At 31.5% G+C, this 5,399-nt stretch overlaps 1 long non-coding RNA gene across 1 annotated transcript; it reads right to left on the reverse strand.

Moving 5' to 3' along the window:
- Nucleotides 1-228: 228 nt before the first annotated feature.
- On the reverse strand, nt 229-731 carry LOC132745491 (uncharacterized). The gene is made up of 2 exons (XR_009627845.1): nt 543-731; nt 229-316 (listed from the first exon to the last, which is right to left on the reverse strand). It is a non-coding gene; the product is annotated as an uncharacterized LOC132745491 (long non-coding RNA).
- Nucleotides 732-5,399: the final 4,668 nt, after the last annotated feature.

A 5,399-nucleotide genomic window follows, 5' to 3' on the forward strand; every position in this document is an offset into this window, starting at 1 on the left:
TGCTTTAGACAGGCAATATCAGTTTTATAATGTTAATATAATGGTATTAGAGCACTTTACATGCTTATCACATGAAGAAAGTAAATCATCTTAATATGTTATATAACATGTTATAAAAAATGCAAAATATGAATGTAATAGGGGTGGTTCGGCGCAATTATATATAACTATCCCAGCCCCTGAGGGTCAAGTAAGTTCGGGATTATTAAGTCATTTCAACAACAGCTGTGAAGTTCTTATATGTTTATATACCAATCCAATCTTCTAATAAGGTTGTTACATCAAGTAGATTTGATAAGTACAAACCAACAACACTCTGAAATAAGTATATAACAATATGTAAATATAAAGTAAAATAAAGTAGAAACAATGCATTAATTATTATCATATCTTACATAATCAATTACATGTCTAGTGGCCAATTCAGTTCTTTACACTCAGCAACAGTCCTTAAATATAATATCATAGCTTATGGAATTATACACACAATTAACATATTTTACCTTTTAAACAATACACAATACATCACACATGTAACTTACCATCTGAGGGATGAGTGCAGTACATCAATCTAATTATTACCTCTCTGACTATCACACCAGTGACTGTTAACTGCAAGGTTAAATATTAATAGTGAATAAAAGATGAAAGGTGATTTGATAGATACATGTCATTCTGAAACTCATACTTATTTACAAATTTCACAATCAATGGACTGAACCAAAATAGAACAGAATCACAATAATGCAATTCTACATATTTACAATAAAGCATTTAGCAGCAGTCAGGATAAATACATACCAACTTAGGAAATAAAGAACTTGACCACAAACACTAATTTTTCTAACCTCTCTTTTACAACATAACAAAGACACAATGACTTTTTCCCACCAAGAAATCACATGACATAAAAATAGCTTAAAACCAATGATCCGTGAACCAATCATTTGAATTCTTAGAATACTGACCAATGTAAACATAAGATAAAATCAGTTAAAACCAATAGAGTAATCTCCCTTGAAAAGTATCAGACAAGACCGACGGATTTGTCTCCCTTTGCTAAATTATAAAATCCAACAGTAAAGCAAGAGTATTGTCCCTTAGACCTGATCTTAAAAATAAGACCCTGTTACATGAACTAAGTAGTATTTTGCCTTCAGTACAAAATATAAATCATGATACTATTACTAATTGCAAAATAGCAACAAAGGCAAAACTTACAAAATCTATTGATAGAAATTTGGTATTTGTCGTTTGGTTACTCCAATAAAAATGAAGATGAATATTATTTTTTGTGTACATAGCGATTGTTAGAAAGTGACAGTGAAATATAAGATAAATGTACATATTTACTAAAGCCTTGTTTATTACAGCCTGGACCCCTACTGAGTTCCCTGTCATAAAATTATTTCAGTTAGAACACTCCATGCCTTTAGGCAATTTGTCAACACATTGTCTTAAATTATATGCTCCGGGTCGTGCAGACGAGACGCTGTTCATAGATCCCTAGGCACATTAAGCGTCTATATAACACTTTCTAACATAAGCCCATCAGCCAAACATCTCTGGATCCGGTCTGATTAAATAAACATATTTAATGGTTAAAATTTGTGAGACAACATTTCAAATGTAGTTTAGCAAATAATAATATAAATTATAACGTATTGAGGTTGTTTTGCAATTTGTACATGTGTGGCAACTCGAGGAGTTATTGACAATTGGTATAATAGAAAATTAAGAACTAGAAGGTTTATATCCATTTCAGATTCATAATTTAGACACTCTGAGTCTGAAATATGATTTTCCAATATACTAAAAGAAGTATAACTCTTTTTCCAACCCTGACAAAATTCTAGAAATAATACCGTTGATATGTTATAAAATAAAGTCACGACATTGATCCTCTATGGGAAATTTAATACTTATTTCTGATTTTTTTCCAGACGGATAACGTAGGTGTACGAATGGAAAATGAGACAGGTGCATGTGAAGCTTTGTCAAGTGACTTAGCGACCCATGACGAAATCATGGACAAAACCTATGCTTATGCATATAGACTACAATACGGCCAACTCTATCAACCACCGGTAACATTCTTTGAATATATACCACATACATGTATTTTACACGAATTTATAAAAAGAACAAAAAAAGACAAATCTCGCTCTTTTTCCTGCTAAACTGTGGTCTCTTGAACTGTTTTATATTTATATTTAATGTTTATTATTAAATGTTTTTTCAGCTGGAATATAAGGGACATACATGGACTTTGCCTGGAATATTTGAGAGTGGAGCAGAATTAGAAGTCACTGCAATAAGGCCGCCCCACCAAGCAACCATGTATGTAAATGATTAACACAAATACGACACATTGTGACGAGCTGTTAATTGTTTAATAACGATCCGAAAACGAATTCATTACTTTAAGTCCGTTTTCTGTATTCAAAGTACGAGACGGGTTTAAAAGGCCCATTATGCCCATGGACGATGTTTTAATGTTTTTTCCTCAAAAGCTTTTTATTTCTGGTGTCTAAACATACTCACAAGCCAATTGTCCGAGACATCTTTTGCTTCTGTTGCATTTTAGAAACTAGTTCGGTTATAGTAATATAGTATTTTGAATTGCAGTCAAAATACAACTCTAACATTTTGCTACTTTTATGTCGGCTCATTAAAGATATTATGCTTTTATTGTATGCAGATCTCATTTTTGTGATAAATTATTGAAAGATCATGTTTGTTGTAATAAAGGATGTAACACAAAGTTAAGTGAAGTATTTATTATATATGCATATAATTATTCTTCTAATACACTTTCCAAACATCCAAGACTATGTTGAAAATGTACAGCAAATGTTTAATATATTTATATTATCATTAAACGTTAAAATGAAAGCATTTATTTTTTCCTGAAAACAAAACTGATAAAGACTATATCAAAAATTAATTTTTAATAAATTCCCTTTATTTACATTTAATGTTATTTTTGATGTTCATGTACTTTGATTACACTTTTCAATCAATTAATTACAAGATTTTTTTTATTTTCCTTATTATTATTATTATTATTATAAGGAAAATGAGATAAAGGTTTGTAATGCGAGATTTTTGAAATCGAATTTTGGGGTATTCATCTAAATTATTTACATATTTGCTATAAGGTGAATATTTTTTGACACAGACACAAATGTTGTGTGAATGTATAGAAGAATAATTATATTTCTTAAATATATACATAAAATGTTTGACCTTTAGTTTATACTACTTGATTATAGTTCGATTGTGTTGGAAACTTTAAGGTTATTGAAACACTATGTTTGAACCCGTTCCTGGAACCAACCATTTCTAAGCAATGAGTGTAAAGTTTCTTGCTCACGGAATTTACCGATTGACCCTGACGGGATTTGAACCCATGCATGCAGCAATCCTTAGATTTCTCACCCGTCCGCCATGGCGCTTCTCGATGTCAGTTCACTTTCTGTTCCTGTCTTACTTGACAAGTTAACTTGAGAATACAGACTACATATTTTTAGCATTTTTGTAAAAGATTTACATTGAAAAGGATTATTTTGTACGAAAACTCTTTTTGGATACAGATTTATAAGAATTTGTGATTTATTTCTATTTAGATATATCGGCCTTCATGACGACCACTCAAGGGATTTGATGCATTTCAAGTAAGTTTAACAGTAACTTGATTTTAAATTGCAGCGAAAAGGTCCATGTTGACACTGTAAAGTCGCATATGTAGCATGTTAACTACAATTACAATAAAGGTTCACTAAGATTCCCCTATAATGAAAATAATTATATTGTTTACTAAATGTTTAAATATTTGTAAAATCACAACATTTCATATAAAAGTTTTATAATAAAACAATTTAGGTGAGATATCGATTCGATTAATACGAATTTAACAACGCATAATGCTCCAGAGGCTGGTCTTTCTAACCTTATTTAAAGTGTTTCTATGTATCTAGAGAATATTTTCTTGAATTTTTAAGTAACAAAACAACCTTAGTTGTATTAATAAGTTATAAAGGAAGTTCTGTTTGTTTGTTTGAATGATATCGGACGATATTTAATGGAGCGAGCGCTAGACTGCATATTGTCGTAAGTTCGAATATAGCGTGGCTTGGATTGAAAATATAACAACTGACTGGTGTTCACAAATGAAAAATAATTCTCTCTTACATGCAAAACAATCATATTTTAAGTTAATTCACAAGTCAGTTAGATGATATCAAATTCTTATATTAAAAATCAATAAAGTCTTTGTCCTGAGTAATGTTACATAATTAAAGTAAGCTAGCAATGGGGAGACCGTGGCCGGGTGGTTGACACCAAACCGCATGCCCTTCAACGCTGTGGGTTCAAATGAAATAGGGACTTTGAATTCCTTCATGTGAGGAATCTATTCAGCTAGCTACAGCATCAATCCTTTGCTGAAACATCCGTGCCTATAATGCGTGGTCCATGTGAGCAAAAGGCTACTATGGAGCTTTGTTCCCATGGCCGGTGCTGTTGGCCCCTAGGATCTCTGGAATGAGCTTGCTAAGCACATTTTTACCAAAGAAACAAGTAAAAAACACACACTTCCTAATTTCTTGCAATACCTTTTATAGATTGATCCATGCTGCTCGCTTACAAATCCTATTACAAGTAGAACTAATAACGAACAACATGGATTCTTATCAGACAGCGCGGTTGCGCAGGCTGGTCTGGATCCATGCTGGTCGAAAACACATTATGTTGGTTTTGTCATGGCGCGGCTCATATATTATTTCAGTAATCTTCTGTAAAACATTATATTTGATCAAATAAAACCCGATTTATTGTAAATGAATTATACTTTAGAATTTGGCGTAAAACATTTAAAGGTATACTATTGAAAAACTTGCATCTTGAGATATTAGAAATATTGAAATGAAATTGTTTAGCATAAACAGAATGTAAACCCTAAAAATATTTTTATTATAATATCTAGATATAAGCACAATTCGTAACGTTAGTATTTCCTAACTGAAAATATACAATATTAAAATTATGATATAAAGTTCAAACACTTGACCTTATAGTGCATGAAATGACTACTCTAAATACATTTTTAACTGTTTTTTGTCAACTGTATCGGCATTTTTTAAACTAAATTGCTATCATTCATTTAACAGTATTAATGGTACGAGAATGATTCTAGACGAACATAACAGTACATTACAATGGCAACGCCAACGGCTCTTAGGATATTTTGACGATTTCGCTGATGGTAAACTTTTCAAGCTGCTCTATGTCGTGGAAGGAGATTTTATAAAAGTAAGTATTTTTGAGCCTAAATATTGATTTCTGCTTAAGCGTGTAAGGCAAATTCCATATTCCAGTCCCGTCCATGAACAGGCATA

This window comes from Ruditapes philippinarum, unplaced genomic scaffold (genome assembly GCF_026571515.1).
Source record: "Ruditapes philippinarum isolate M1 unplaced genomic scaffold, ASM2657151v2 ctg3280_1_1_1_1, whole genome shotgun sequence".
Classification (NCBI taxonomy): domain Eukaryota; kingdom Metazoa; phylum Mollusca; class Bivalvia; order Venerida; family Veneridae; genus Ruditapes; species Ruditapes philippinarum.